Genomic DNA, 16,967 nt, shown 5'->3' with positions numbered 1-16,967 from the left:
ATACACACCATTTGCTTCGACGTGGATGGAACTGGAGGGTATTATGCTGAGTGAAATAAGTCAGTCGGAGAAGGACAAAAATTATATGGTCCCATTCATTTGGGGAATATAAATAATAGTGAAAGGGAATAGAAGGGAAGGGAGAAGAAATGGGTAGGAAATATCGAAAGGGAGACAGAACATGAAGACTCCTAACTCTGGGAAACGAACTAGTGGTGGTGGAAGGGGAGGAGGGCGGGGGGTGGGGGTGAATGGGTGACGGGCACTGAGGGGGGCACTTGACGGGATGAGCACTGGGTGTTATTGTGTCTGTTGGCAAATTGAACACCAATAAAAAATAAATTTATTATTTAAAAAATAAATAAATTTTCCAATTAAAAAAAAACACAATGTGATATAACCTCACACCTGTCAGAGTGGCTACTATGAAAACATGATGGCAAACATTGTGAGGATGTAGAGAAAGTTTAACCCCACCACACTACTGGTAGAAATGCAAAATGCAAAATTGTACAACCACTATGGCTAACAATGTGGAGAATCCTCAAAAAGTTAAAAATACAATGATAATGCTATCCAGCAATCACATATTTGGGTATTTATCCAAAAGTGTTGATATCAGTATCCCAAAGAATATTAGCTTTCTTATGTTCATTGTAACACTCTTTACAATTGCCAAGTTGTGAAAATAACCTCAATGTTTATTAGAAAATGTGATATATATCCGTAATGGAATACTATTCAGCATTTAAAAAGAAGGAAATTCTTATTTTATAAAAAAGGAAATTCTTCAATATGCAATAACATGGATTAATCCTAATGACATTATGCTATGTAAAGTAAGCCAGTCACAGAAAGACAAATACCACATGGTTCCACTTACATGAGTTGATCTAAAATAGTAAAATTCATAGACTCTAAAAGTGGAATAGTTGTTTCTAAGGAATAAGGAGAGATGGAAAGAAGTAGTTACTAATCAATAGGCATAAAGTTTCAGTTCAGCAAGATGAATATACACCAGAGATCTGATGCACAGCATTGTACCTACAGTCAACAATAATGCGTTATACACCAGAAATTCGTTAAGAAGGCAGATTTCATGTTAAGTGTTCTTACCACAGAAACAGAATGTTAAAATCTATAAAGCATGTTCAACCTCAGTAATCAGGGAAATGCAGGTGAAAATTATAGTTAAGAATCATATGTTTTTACATATTGGCAAAAATTTAAAAATTGAAACTACAAAGTGTTATTGAGAATATATAATAATGAGAATCCTATGCCAGTGGTGGGGAGTATGTTAACTGGTATAACCTTCATTGGCCTGAGTTAGCCATACCATAAGTCAGCTGAAGCATTATAGCTTTATCAATCTAGGATGCACAAAATTGATTAGACATCTAAAAATACATTGTTGATTGAGTCCTTTGATTACCACAATTTGTAACCCTGGTGTTTATATTCCCCAACTCATTTGTTTTTTGGTTTTTTTTAATAATAAATTTATTTTTTATTGGTGTTCAATTTACCAATATACAGAATAACACCCAGTGTCCCCAACTCATTTGGATGAAGGAAAATAATTCAGAAGTAAGCTGTGTGTCCCTGAATAGCTTCCCTTTGATTTCCTAAATGAATCACCTTACAGGTCCACAGGAAACTGCTACCCAGGCTTCCACCTTTCAAAGCCCACTAGACATCTACCTAAGGATCAAGGTCTTTGCTTTGACCCAAAAAGTCTGAACATAGAGAGAATACCCTATGGTTCTTAGAAGTTTCAACTCTTCTAGTTAATTAAAGTTTGGCATTTGGTAGTGACCTCAGAGAATTCTGAAATTCATGTCTCCAGAGCCACCAAACTCAATTGGCCAATTTACTGATTCCCTTTCTAATGTGTTATATCTGGAAATTGCTTGCTTCACTGATACTTTAGCCCAGTATTTAGATTCACAAAGGCAACTAAAGGAATAGATGCCCATGTGATTTCATCTGGATCACATAAGAGAAGTTTCTTAGATACCTCTTGTAGGAATCTGAGTTTTTTTCTCCTATAGTTAATAAGAAATACTTAAACATGTAAGTTATTTGAATTTCCTTCGTCTGAGATAGTCTATTTCCCTGCCATCATTGAGACTTCTAACTAAGAAAAAAATTTTCCATTAGTTCAGTAATTGGGGTCTACAAGTACTGGCTCTTGTGTGTGAAAAAGAACACCTGACAATGGATGACCCCTTACCCTAAAACCAGAGCAAACAGATGTCTTCTGCACCAGGAAGTGTCAGGAGCTGGGTAATGTCCTCCCTGGTTTCTGTAATGGTCTTCCTTGCCCACCCCTTCCCCAACCCCATTGGAGACTTCCACATTGTTTGTCTTTTCTCATCTGGCCTTCTACTCTTGACTTCTTGAGGCCACCCTTCTCATCTGTGCCCTCTCATCACTATTCCCCTGTGCTGACCTGAGCTCTGAACTCAGCACCAGTTAGTTACATCAAGGCCTAAAGAATTTGTCCTCCACCAAGGGTTTTGTCATCAGCTAGTCTTACTATCTTCTCCATAATGCTTGTTTATACTTTCAGAGTATTGTTGAAAATGGGTTTCATTGATTTCTTGCATTCTTTCTACACATTTTGCAACTTATCTGGAAATTTCAGGTTTGAGGAAAGCTGAAACAAGCAGGTTCCTATTCTAGAGACCTGTAGGGCAAATATATCATAGTAGACAGGGAGTTCCTGGAGGCCTAGAAACCTCTTCTTCTTATAAAAGCTGAATCACATATACTAGAGAAGAGAGTTGTTTTTGTTTTTGTTTTTGTTTTGTTTTGTTTGCCATATCTACCTCCCTACCAATTCTAGTCTCCAGTGATGGAAGTGGTGAAAGGAAAAGGAAAAATGAACAAAAGGATTTCAGAGGAAAATAGTAAGATAGCTGAAGTCTAACTTGTATGCACAGTGCTTCTCCCCATTCCAGGTGCCTCCCAGGTTACCAGGGGCAGACAAATTCTGCCTGTCAGCACTAAGCTGTTTTTCTTCCTATCATTACTGCATCTTCCTAGACATTTCTTCCAATTATTAACAGTTTCTGTGTAATTGCAGTGGGCAGATGAAGTGTTAGATGTGGAGTAGTCCTCAACTACCTATATCTTTGGAAATAGAATAAAATTAGTAGATCTAAGGAATTTAATCGTTTGTAAAAAAAAAAAAATGCTATGTCTCCCAGAGCCGATTGAATTTTAAATTTAGACACAAATTATTTTGAGAAATGTGAGTTCCCAATAGTGAAATTACAGTTATAAATCACCTGATTTTTTTAAATCACCTGATTTTTTTCTTAAAATGAATTTTTCTTAAAGTGACTCAATAAAATCAACCTCCTACCCCACCTCTCTTTAAGATAGAATGTGAAAAAATATAGACAAGATACTAATAAGTAGCCATCTGAGAAGTACCCAAGCTATCCCTGGCAAACTGTAAACAATATACTTGTAAAACAAGTATATTAAGAGGAAAGCCCTGGGCTTTATAAGCAAAGAAACCATTCTTTGTTCTCCCTTTTCTGAATTTCAAAAATGAGTCGTTCAGACTTCATTGTGAGTTGAATCCACTGTGTTCCCTCTTCAAAGGTAAGTGAGTAGAATTTGGAATTTGTGTTTATCTTTCACTATACAGTTAAAATAAGCCTTGTCTTCACTTGTCACCAAAGGATCTTGGGGACAGGGATGAGAAAATTTGGAATTTCACAGTATGTTGTTCTACCTATCTTGCTGATAGGTTATGTGACCTTGATCTATGCCGAATCTGAGTGTAATACAATTGAAGCAATTACCAGCTTAAAGTTAGGTAGCAAATAGTAAGCACTCAGAAATTTTTCTACTGGGGGCACCTGAGTGGCTGACTTGGTTAAGCATCTGTCCTCAGCTTCATCATGATACCCAGGTTTTGGGATTGAGCCCCGACTCAGGCTCCCTGCTCAACAGGAAGTCTGCTTCTCCCTCTGCCCCCGCCCCACCTCTGCTCATGCTCTCACTCACTCACTCTCTCCCTCAAATAAATAAACATCAAATAAACATTTGATGGTACTGACAGAGTAAATGAGTAGATAAGCCTTACAGCCATGTACAACTACAATAACTGTGATTTTTTTTTTTTTTTTTACACCTTGGCTACCTGACTCCTGTTTGCTCAGGTACACCTATTTCTCTTCACTGTATGTCTTATTTCAGCAATATATTCTCTAAACTATTTTGTGCCTTCACATGGATATCTATCTTACTGTGACATTTGGTGATAAGTATTTTTCTTTTCTTCTTCAGTTAAACTAATGTTCCTTGAGGATAGGGATTGAGCTCAATGTTACTTTGGAATCTCAACACACATTGCAGTGTGAGAAAAGATAAGTCCTTAATCGAGATTTGTGCAATGTAAAAAGACTGGGAGGAATGAGGCAAATAAGACAGACTATGTAGGACTCTCCTTAAGGAATATCCCCAGCTTGGATTTCAGTATCAAAAACAAGCCAATTGTGAAGGAGGCTGGGAAGGAAAATAAATTGAGGGGAGCATGGAGCTCTTTTTGTGTCCATAAAGGGTTAAAAAAAAAGACTTATCTGGTAACTCATCAGTGCCTACAGATCCCTAATCTGGAAACAGATCACATATACTGGCTCATTTTAGTTCATATCAGGAAGGTTGCTTAAAACCATAATGTTCATTCATCTATTCACTCATTCAACCTTATACCTACTACTTAATTATCAATCTAATATTTTATTTGTTAACTCCATCATCCAGGCTACTGCTCAATCCAATCATCTATTCATCTATCTATGCATCTATCTACCCATATCTCTATTCATTAATTCATTCATTCAATAGCAACAGATATTTATAGATTGTACTATATAGAGTGTTGTGCATGTTCCCTAACTAGAATTTAAAGAAAGATTTGGAGGAAAAAAACCCTATGTTTTTCAATAAAAGCAATAAAAATCAGAATGGTGACTTTTCTCTGATGGGGAAATGACTGAAAAGGAGCAGGAAGAGATCTTTCTGGCATGATGGAAGTGCTCTGTATCTTCATCAGTATAATGGCTATAAGAGTATCTACATCTTTCAAATTTTCAACATTTAAAAATATATATACATTTTTAAGTTGTGCATTTTAATTAGTGTACATTTGTCATGGTTTTTATTATTATTTATCCATGTTGTTGCATATATCAATAGTGCTTCTTCATTTCTCATTAAATATAATTCCATTATATGAATATACCACTTATTTTTATCCATTGTTTGTCCATTCTCCTATTGATGTTCATTTTGGGATTTTTTTTCCAGCTTATGGAATTAGTGGGGAAGTGCTATGAACATTTTTGTACAAGTCTTTTTTATCAATATATGCATTCATTTTTTTTGAGAGCAGAATTGCTGAGTCATAGAGTAGGTATATATCTAGTTTTATAAGAAACTCCCTAGTTTTCCAAAGTGATTATACTATCTTACATTCCCACAAGAAAAGTTCCAGTTGCTCTACACTTGCTGCCAACACTTGGCAATTTTAGTCATTCTGATTAATGTTTATTGGATCCGCATTGTGGTTATATTTTTCATTGTCCTAATGACTAATAATGTTGAGAATCTTTTTATAATGTTGAGAATCTTTTTATAAGCCTATTGGCCATTCAGATACATTCCTTTGTGAAAGTCTTGTTCTATTCTTTTGATCGTTTTTGTATGGGATTGTCATTTCTATTATTTTAATACTTACTGTAATTCACATATATATTTTTTATTCATAAGTATCTGTATCTGTATATGGGCACTTTGTTCAATATTTCTCCCAGGTGCTAGTTTCACTTTTCTTTTTTCTTTTTCAAAATTAAAGGGGGTTTTTTTAGTTTTTATCTTAATTCCAGTTAGTTATTATACAATGTTATATTGTTTTCAGGTGTACAATATATATATATTCAACAATACAAAATATATATTCAACAATTCCATACATCACCCAATAGTCATCACCACAGTGCCCTCCTTAACCCCTATCACCTATTTAACCCATCCCCCTACCCACCTTCCCTCTGGCAACCATCAGTTTGTTTTCTATAGTAAAGAGTTTGATTCTTGGTTTGTCTCTCTCTCTCTCTCTCTCTCTCTCTTTCTTTTTCCTTTGTTCGTTTATTTCTTAAATTTCACACATGGAGTGAAATCATATGGTATTTGTCTTTCTCTGGCTGATTTATTGCACTTAGCATAATACTCTCTAGCTCCATCCATGTTGTTGCAAATGGTTATTTCATTCTTTTTGTGCCTGAATATTCCATTTTATATATATATACATTACATTTTATTTATCTGTTCATCATTCAGTGGATGCTTGGGCTGCTCCCATAATTTGGCTATTATAAATAATGCTGCTATAAACATAGGGGTACATGTATCCCTTTTAATTAATGTTTTTGTGTTCTTTGGGTAAATACGCAGTAGTGCAATTCCTGGATCATGGGGTAATTCTATTTTTGACTTTTTGAGGAATTTCCATATTGTTTTCCACAATGACTACAACAGTTTGCATTCCCACCAACAGCACAAGAGGGTTCCCCTCTCTCCACATCCTCTTCAGCACTTGTTTCTTGTTATTGATCTTAGCCATGCTGACAAATGTGAGGCAAAATCTCATTATAGTCTTGATTTGCATTTCCCTAATAATGAGTGATATTAAGCATCTTTTTCATATACCTGTTGGACATCCAAATGCCTTCTTTAGAGAAATGTCTGTTCATGTCTTCTGCCCATTTTTTAATTGGATTATTTTGTTTTTGGGTTTGAGTTGCATAAGTTCTTTATGTATTTTGGATACTAACCCTTTATTAGATATGTCATTTGCAAATATCTTCTCCGATTCCATTGGTTTCCTTTTAGTTTTGTTGATTGTTTCTTTTGCTATGCAGAAACTTTTTATTTTAATGTAGTCTCAATAGTTTATTTTTGCTTTTATTTTCCTTTCCTCAGGGTATCTACCTAGAAAAAGTTGCTGTGGCTGATGTCAGAGAAATCACTGCCTGTGCTCTCTTCTAGTATTCTGATTGTTTCCTGTCTCACATTTAGGTCTTTCATCCATTTTGAATTTATTTCTGTGTATGGTGTAAGAAAGTGGTCCAGTTACTTTCTTTTGAATGTACCTGACAAGTTATCCCAACACCATTTGTTGAAGAGACTATACTTTTCCTGTTGGATATTCTTTCCTGCTTTGTTGAAGGTTAACTGAATATATATTATGGGTGTATGTCTGGGTTCCATTCCATTGATTCATGTGTCTATTTTTGTGCCAGTACCATACTGGTTTGACTACTGCAGCTTTGTAATATAACTTGAAGTTTGGGATTCTGATGCCTCTAGCTTTGCTTTTCTTTTTCAAGATTGCCTTGGCTAGTCAGAGTCTTTTATGGTCTCATACAAATTTTAGGATTGTTTGTTCTAGTTCTATAAATAACGCTGCTGGTATTTTGATAGGGACTGCATTAAATCTCTAGGTCGCTTTGGGTAGTATAGATATTTTAAGAAAATTTGTTCTTCCAACCCATGAGCATGAAATATCTTTCCATTTCTTTGTGTTGTCTTCAATTTTTTCATCTGTGTTTTATAGTTTTCAGAGTATGTCTTTTTATCTCTTTGGTTAGATTCATTCTTAGATATCTTATTATTTGGAGTACAATTGTAATTGAAATTGTTTTCTTAATTTCTCTTTGGGCTGCTTCATTATTGGTGTATAAAAATGCAACAGATTGTTGTATGTTGATTTTGTGTTCTATGACTTTACTGAATATGTTTATCAGTTATAGAAGTTTTTGGTGGAGTCTTTAGAGTTTTCTATGTAGCATATCATGTAATCTGCAAATAGTCAAAGTTTTACTTCTTGTTGATTTGGATGCCTTTTATTTCTTTTTGTTACCTGATTAATGTGGCTGTGGCTTCTTTTTTTAATGGTTTCTTATGATGAACAACTCAGTTCTGTTTTACCTTTATTATTTCTTAGCTTTATTTTTTTTAACTTTAAAAAATATTTCATAGTTTCCTCCCTTACCTCAACCCCCCATCACACACACACACAGCTTTCAAAATTATCTCTAAAATCAAAAGTTCCAAATATATGAAAGACAATGAAGATGAAAAAGATAACGCAAATGTACATAATTAATTAGTAATGAACTATGGCAATGTCTTGAATGGAAAGTAAAAGACAGAGTGAGGGGCAGCCCGGGTGGCTCAGCGGTTTGTCGCCACCTTCAGCCCAGGGCGTAATCCTGGAGACCCGGGATTGAGTCCCACGTCAGGCTCCCTGCATGGAGCCTGTTTCTCCCTCTGCCTGTGCCTCTGCCTCTCTGTGTGTGTGTCTCTCTGTCTCTCATGAATAAATAAATAAAACCTTTAAAAAATAAAAAGACAGACTTAGGAGAATAGGAAGGATTATAGTATCTTCTGCAGAAAATGGGTTCTTGACCAGAATATCATAGAACAAAATCAATTTTCTAGTTTAAGCGGATAAAAATTATTCAAGGGTCAGACCTGAAAATTATGTAAATTTCTCTAGAGGTGTCTGTAAGAAAAGGACAACAAATTGAAAGAGCACAGAAGTTTCAGGACTTATACACCAAGCAATCAGAAAAAGGAAAGACATGCTTCAAAGGGACTCCATGAGAGATATTACACAACTATAGCAATAATAAGCAGATGAAGAAAAAAGGTGTGTGTACATAGAATAAGTAGAAAGTTTGGCTTGCCAGAGGAGGTGGTTAATACATTGTTTCTCTTTCTGCTTTCTTCCAAAGTATTATCATCTTTAAATGGCCTTGGGAAACCACAGCACCATCACTGAATTCCTCCTTCTTGGACTGCCTGCTGATCATCATACCCAGGCCCTAATCTTTGTGCTTTTCCTGGTAATTTACCTCCTGACTCTGTCAGGGAACCTGTTGATGATCTTGGTTATCAGAGCCAACTCACACTTTCACACACCCATGTACTTCTTCTTGAATCACCTCTCCTTCCTGGATCTCTGTTACTCTTCGGTCACTGTTCCCAAGATGCTAGAGAACTTCCTGTCTGAGAAGAAAACCATTTCAGTGGAGGACTGTTTGACGCAGGCCTTCTTTGTGCTTGCCTCTGGGGGAACAGAGCTCTGCCTCCTTGCAGTGATGGCATATGACCGCTATGCTGCCATTTGCTACCCTCTACTCTATGGTCAGATGATGAACAATGAGCTGTGTGTGGGACTGGTATGGGGATCTTGAGGTCTGGGCTTTTTGGATGCATTCATCAATACCCTCCTAGCTTGGAATTTGGACTTCTGTCAGACTCAAGTCATCTCGAATTTCATTTGTGAGATTCCTTCTCTGTTCCCTCTATCCTGTTCCAATAGCTCTGTTAACTTTGCAGTCCTGCTCTGCTCTGCCCTCCTGCATGCCTTTGGGACCTTCATTCTGGTCTTCTTCTCTTATACACGCATTGTTGCCACCATCCTAAGCATCAGCTCCACCTCAGGCAGAAGCAAGGCCTTCTCCACCTGCTCCTCCCACCTCACCACAGTGAGCTTATTTTATGGCTCAGGTTTTCTTCGCTATCTCATGCCAACCTCAGGTTCTCCATGGGAGTTGGTTTTTTCCATGCAGTACAGTGTGGTCACTCCCCTAGTGAATCCCCTTGTCTACAGCCTTAAAAACAAGGAAGTAAAAGCAGCTCTGAAAAACATGTTGCAGAAACATTTACAACGTCTTAGATAGCAGAGAACAACCAGAGGATGATTGGGAAGAGGACAGAATTACAGGAAAATACCTGAATAAGAAGCATTAAGGAAAATTTTTGTTTGCTCACAATGTCAGATATGACAAAATATCTTTTAAAGCCTCCTTTGTTTAGAAATGCACGAAAAATAGCAAGGTATTTTCTTGCTTTGGTTCATATTTTATCTTTCTCAGAGGCAGAAAACATGCATCAGATAACTATTTCAATTCAAATAATTTGATTATAGACATAGATTATTCCTTTTATTTGCAAGACATTAACAAAATGCTTAGTGCTGGAGAAATTATGTCCTGAATTCTTACATGGATTTCTGTGGGTATTAAACTGGGGATTAAGTTTTGCTACAAGGTAAAAAGCCAGGGTCTATAAAGGAAGAAAAATATAGGCTTGAGACTTGTGGAAGGGGGGTTTAAGATGAGGTCTGGTTGAACAGTGGCTCAAAGGCAAGATAGGTGCAGCTGAAGGTGTATTGTTGGGCTAAAAGTCTTCCACAAGCCTTGTGAAGCATTATCTGCCAAATGGCAAATGGTAGAGATTTCATTCACTCTAGGGTAGTATAGCAGGGCTGGTGGCTCAGAAGACTTGGGTCTGGTAGAAAGTGATGGGATTTATAAAAGAAGTGCATGAAGTAGGGAGAATCTTACACAGAAATTTCCTGAGGGAGAAAAAAAAGGATGGTTATGGAGAAGACTAATCAGAAAAACTGCATAAAATCATTTACCAAAGCATCCTAGACACATTTATAAAACCACTTGCTAAAGTATCCTAGGAATCTTAGAAATACAAAGCTACACAGACACTGTGATTTACTCTACAATATCTTAAATGAAGGTAGATTTAGTTTTTAAAAGAATTTTATTTAAATTGTAACTAATTAACATTATTAATTAGTTTATAATAATTAACATTATTATTAGTTTCAGAGGTAGAATTCAGTGATTCATCACTTGCATACAACACCTGGTGCTCATGACTTCAAGTGCCCTCTTCAATGCTTATCATTCAGTCACCCAGTCCCCCCACCCACCTCCCCTCTAGCAACCCTCAGTTTGTTTCCTAGAGCTAAGAGTTTGCCTCACTCTCTGTTTTTGCCTTATTTTATTTTTCCTTCCCTTCCCCTATGTTCATCTGTTTTGTTTCTTAAATTCCACATATGAGTGAAACCATATGGTATTTATCTTTCTCTGAATGATTTAGTTCACTTAGTATAATACTGTCTAGTTCCATTCATGTCCTTGCAAATGGCAAGTTTTCATTCTTTTGTAGTGGTTGAGTAATATTCCTGTGTGTGTGTGTGTGTGTGTGTGTGTGTGTGTGTGTGGCTTCTTTATCCATTAATCTATGGACCTTTGGGCTCTTTCTGTATTTTGGCTATTGTGGACATTGCTGCAATAAACATTGGGGTGCAAGTGCCCCTTCAAATCACTACATTTGTGCCTTTTGGATAAATACCTAGTAGTGTTGAAGATCAGTTGACCATTGAGTTAAGAGTCCATTTCTGGGTTCTCTATTCTGTCCCATTGATCTATGTGTCTGTTTTTGTGCCAGCACCATACTGTCTTGATAACTACAGCTTTATAATACAGTTTGAAGTCTGGGATTGTGATGCCTCCAGCTTTGGTTTTCTTTTTCAACAATTCTTTGGCTACTTAGAGTATTTTCTGGTTCCATACAAATTTTAGGATTGTTTCTTCCAGTTCTGTGAAAAATATTGATGGTATTTTCATAGGGATTGCATGGAATGTATGGATTGCTTTGGGTAGCATAGACATTTTAACAATATTTGTTCTTCCAATCCATGAGCATGGAATGTTTTTTCCATTTCTTCGTGTCTTCCTCAATTACTTTAATAAGTATTCTATAGTTTTCAGAGTACAGATCCTTTACTACTTTGGTTAGGTTTTTCCTAGGTATCTTATGGTTTTAGGTGCAATTGTAAATGGGATCAATTCCTTGATTTCTCTTTCTTCTGACTCATTGTTAGTATATAGAAATGCAACTGACTCCTGTACATTGATTTTATATCCTGATATTTTGCTGAATTCCTGTGTAACGTTCATGTCATCTGTGAAGAGTGGAAGTTTGAATGCTTTGCTGACTTGGATGCCTTTTAATTCTTTTTGTTGTCTGATTGCTCTTAGGACTTCCAGTACCATGTTAAACAACAGTGGTGAGAGTGGACATCCTTGTGTTCCTAACCTCAGGAAAAAGCTCTCAGTATTTCCCCATTGAGGATGACATTATCTGTGGGTCTTTCCTATATGGCTTTTATTATATTGAGGTATGTTGCCTCTATCCCTACACTGCAGAGTTTCTATCAAAAAATGATGTTGCATTCTGTCAAATGCTTTTTTGCATATATTGAAAGGATCGTATGGTTCTTGTCCTTTCTTTTATTAACATGATATATCACATTGATTGATTTGCAGATATTGAACCACCCTTGCAGCCCAGGAATAAATTCCACTTGGTTGTGGTGAATAATCCTTTTAATGTACTGTTGGATCCTATTGGCTAATATCTTGGTGAGAATTTTTGCATCCATGTTCATCAGGGATATTGGTCTGTAATTCTCTATTTTAGTGGGGTCTTTGGTTTTAGGATCACAGTAATGCTGGCTTCATGGAATGAGTTTGGAAGTTTTCCTCCCATTTCTATTTTTTGAAACAGCTTCAGAAGAATAGGTATTAGTTCTTCTTTAAATGTTTGGTAGAATTCCCCTGGAAAACCATCTGGCCCTGGACTCCTGTTTGTTGAGAGATTTTTGATTACTGCTTCAATTCCTTTGAGGGTTATGGGTCTGTTCAGATTTTCTATTTCTTCCTGTTTCCATTTTGGTGGTTTATATGTTTCTAGGAATGCATCAATTTCTTCCAGATTGCCTAATTTGTTGACATAGAGTTGCTCATAATATGTTCTTATAATTGTTTGCATTTCTTTGCTGTTGGTTCTGATCTCTCCTCTTTCATTCATGATTTTATTTATTTGGGTCCTTTCTCTTTTCTTTTTGATAAGTCTAGCTAGGAGGTTTATTAATCTTGTTAATTCTTTCAAGAGTCAGCTTCCAGTTTGATTCATCTGTTCTACTGTTTTTTTCTATTTCTATATCATTGATTTCTACTCTAATCTATTATTTCCCTTCCCCTGATGGATTTAGGCTTTATTTGCTGTTCTTTTTCCAGCTCTTTTAGGTTTAAGGTTTGGTTGTGTATTTGAGACTTTTCTTATTTCTTGAGAAAGACCTGTATCGCTATGTACTTCTCTCTTAGGACTGCCTTTGCTGCATCCCAAATGTTTTGAACAGTTGTGATATCATTTTCATTTGTTTCCATGAATTTTTAAATTCTTCTTTAATTTCCTGGTTGACTCATTCATTCTTTAGTAGGATGCTCATTAACCTTGAAAGTAGATTTAACACTAAGTTGTTGAAATGACTGGATGGCCAAAAGGGAGAAGGATGGAGGGGGTCTTAGAGAAGCAAAACAGAACGAAGAAGTTATTCCAACCCTAGGCTGTCACTGATATTTCTACATTGGCTGCTATGCTGCTGGGGGCACCAGGGGCAGGACCACTGAGGAGAGGAATCTCAGTGGTTCTAGGACTGCTGAAAAAGTGCTGCACTCACTACTCCTTACAGAATCAGAATCTGCCCCCCACCATTGCCTCCTCTGCCTCCTCCTCCTATCCCTCCTCCTCTTTTTCTCCTTCTCCTTTTTATTCTTATTCATACGCTTAAACAGACCACTGCCTCCAATTGGCTAAATGCAGCCAGAGGCCTATTAGCAAGAGAATCTGAGAAATGTCCTATGTGAGCTTCTAGCCCAGCCAATGTAAAATCAAGAATATAAGGGTGAATGTAGAGTTTGTAAGTGTGACAATCCTGGGTCCAGAAAAGAAGGCTTCCAGACGTTGGAAACCTAGGTCTGTACCTGCCCTATAAAGCAATTGGTTGCTTAGCTTAAAGGATGGATCTCAGGCATTCACAGCCCTCAGTGAATGCATAGAAATGTAGACAAAGGACAGATGTGATTTCTGTAACTCTACTCCAAGGCAAAACATTGTAATTTAGGGCTCTAATATTGTAATTTGTGAGTTTTTTTCCAAACCGTGGGAACTTTGAAAATTACCAAGCAGCCTTCCAAAAAGAGAGGGTTTTAAGAGACTGTTTAAGGCTCTCTTACTTTCTGTACCCCTCTTACTCACTTTACAGTGCCTCTGTTCCCACTTAGGCAGTCCCCTCTTGCAGGCCTCTCCAACCTCTTCCACTGTTCCAGCAAATCCACCTAAAATTTTGTTCTTTATTTTTTATTTGTTTGTTTACTAAAGGAAATTTAACTAAAGCAATTTTGCCTAATAATCACCTCCACTGGGATCCCTGGGTGGCGCAGAGGTTTGGCGCCTGCCTTTGGCCCAGGGCACGATCCTGGAGACCCGGGATCGAATCCCACATCGGGCTCCCGGTGCATAGAGCCTGCTTCTCCCTCTGCCTGTGTCTCTGCCTCTCTCTCTCTCTCTCTCTCTCTCTCTCTATGTGACTATTATAAATAAATAAAAATTTTTTTAAAAAATCACCTCCACTAACAAAACACTTACTGAATATCTACTGTTATATAATTTCAGGGGATCCCTGGGTGGCGTAGGGGTTTGGCGCCTGCCTTTGGCCCGGGGCGCGATCCTGGAGACCCGGGATCGAATCCCACATCGGGCTCCCGGTGCATGGAGCCTGCTTCTCCCTCTGCCTGTGTCTCTGCCTCTCTCTCTCTCTCTGTGACTATCATAAATAAATAAAAATTAAAAAAAAAATTCAGAATTTCACATAGGATAGACCTATTCCAGCTCTTTCCAATATTTTGCCCTATTTTATTTTTATTTTTTAACATTAAATTTATCTTAGATTTTGTTTTTTTCTTTCTTTTATTTAAATTCAATTAGCCAACATATAGTATATCATTAGTTTCAGATGTAGAGTTCAGTTATTCATCAGTTCCATATAACACCCAGTGCTCACCACATCAAGTGCCCTCCTTAATGCCCATCACTCATTTACCCTATCCTCCCATCCGCATCCCTTCCATAAACCTTCATTTTGTTTCCTGTAGTTAAAAGTTTCTCATGGTTTGTCTCCCTCTCTGATTTTTTCCCATTCAGTTTTTCTTCCCTTCCCCTATGATCCTCTGCACTGTTTCTTGTATTCCATGTGTGAGTGAAACCACATGATAATTGTCTTTCTCTGACTTATTTCACTCAGCATAATACTGGGTACTCCAGTTCCATCCATATCGATGTAAATGATAAGATTTCATCCTTTCTGATGAAATCTATAGATAGATATAGATATAGATATAGATATAGATATAGATATAGATATAGATATCTCACATCTTCTTTATCCATTCCTCTGTTCATGGACATCTTGGCTCTTTCCAGGGTTTGGCTATTATGGATATTGCTGCTATAAACATTGGGGTGCAGGTGCCCCTTCTCACCAAGAAATGGGCAGGAGACATGAATAGACATTTCTCCAAAGAAGACATAGACATGGCCAACAGACACATGAAAAAATGCTCCACATCACCAGGGAAATACAAATCAAAACCACAATGAGATACAACCTTACACCAGTCAGAATGACTAAAATTAACAAGACAGGAAACAACAAATGTTGGTGAGGATACAGAGAAAGGGGAACCCTCTTACGCTGTTGGTAGGAACGCAAACTGGTACAGACCCTCTGGAAAATAGTATGAGGTTCCTCAAGAAGTTAAAAATAGCTACCTTATGACCCAGCAATTCACTAGCAGGTATTTACTCCAAAGATACAAATGTATTTTTCCCTGTTTTAGATCTGTTTTCTTCTTTGGAAATTTCAAAAGTTTTCAGTCAACTTCCCTTTCTCATTTAATTGTATTTTAAAAGGTCTATTTATCAAATATTAAGTTCTTAGCATTTGAGTGATTGAAGTTACAATTTGTGAGGACTCAATTTCTTTTAGGTATTTTTCTCATACTGCATTTATTTTTGCAATACATGGATTTCTGAAGCAAGTCAATATATATTTATTTTTCTTCATATTAAAAACAACAAGACTAAAAATATTCCATGGACACTGTGCAGCTTAAATTATTTTTCACTTTACTTTTGACTATGTTGAAATCATAAAGAATTATTGTTTCATGTAAAACACTAACATTTTTCTTTAAATTTTTTTAAATTATAAATTATTAAAATACAGAGAAATAGTTCTACTACAGTGAAGACCACTATTAACATTTAGGTATAACTCAGTCCAATTTTTCTATGAGAAATGTCTTTAGGGTACATTCTTATTCACAGCCATGATTATAATTTATAAGCAATTTTGTTTCTCTCATTTTACTTAAATTAAACATTTTCCATTTCCAAAAATATTTTAGTCTCTATTATATTTTATAAAGAACACGGGCACTGAAGGGGGCACTTGATGGGATGAGCACTGGGTGTTATGTTATCTGTTGGCAAATTGAACTCCAATAAAAAATAAATAAAAAATAAAAAGTAAAAAAAGAACAGGGGATCCCTGGGTGGCTCAGCGGTTTAGCGCCTATCTTCGTCCCAGGGCGTGATCCTGGAGTCCTGGGATTGAGCCCCATGTCAGGCTCCTTACATGGAGCCTGCTTCTCCCTCCGTCTGTGTCTCTGCCTCTCTCTCTTTCTCTCTGTGTCTCTCATGAGTGAATAAATAAAATCTTTTAAAAAATAAAATAAAAAAAAATAAAGAACAAAAAAGGCCATAGCTTTTTTAACAGTTCCCCTACTATTGAAGATTTCATTATCTAGCAATTGTTCCAAAGAATTTTCCCCTTTTTCTCCCTCCCTTTTTCCATGGGCTTCTCCTTTCTTTCCTGCTTCCCTTTTTAATTTTTCCTGATTTAGGAAATCAGAAGCATAGGATTGAATTATTCTTAATTCCTGTTTATAAGGCACTGTCATAAAATCAGTATACACATATACTACTTTAATTTCATTTATTTTCTTTTTGTTATGTTGTTCCTTTGTTTCTAAAGGTATTACAAACCATGCCCTACCTCCTAATCTAATAACTAAAACTTAATTGTAATTAAATTTACTTTTGATTTCCTCCCTCATCCTGTCATCTGAGAAGTTGTACATCACCTTAAATTTTGTGTTTATAAA

At 36.5% G+C, this 16,967-nt stretch overlaps 1 pseudogene; it reads left to right on the top strand.

Annotated features, from left to right (window-relative positions):
* Positions 1–8,837: 8,837 nt before the first annotated feature.
* Positions 8,838–9,773, top strand: LOC112920976 (olfactory receptor 8S1-like; annotated as a pseudogene).
* Positions 9,774–16,967: the final 7,194 nt, after the last annotated feature.

Source organism: Vulpes vulpes, chromosome 8 (assembly GCF_048418805.1).
Source record: "Vulpes vulpes isolate BD-2025 chromosome 8, VulVul3, whole genome shotgun sequence".
Taxonomy (NCBI): Eukaryota; Metazoa; Chordata; class Mammalia; order Carnivora; family Canidae; genus Vulpes; species Vulpes vulpes.
The sequence above is the reverse complement of the archived record's forward strand: the minus strand, read 5'-3'. Positions and strand labels throughout refer to the sequence as shown.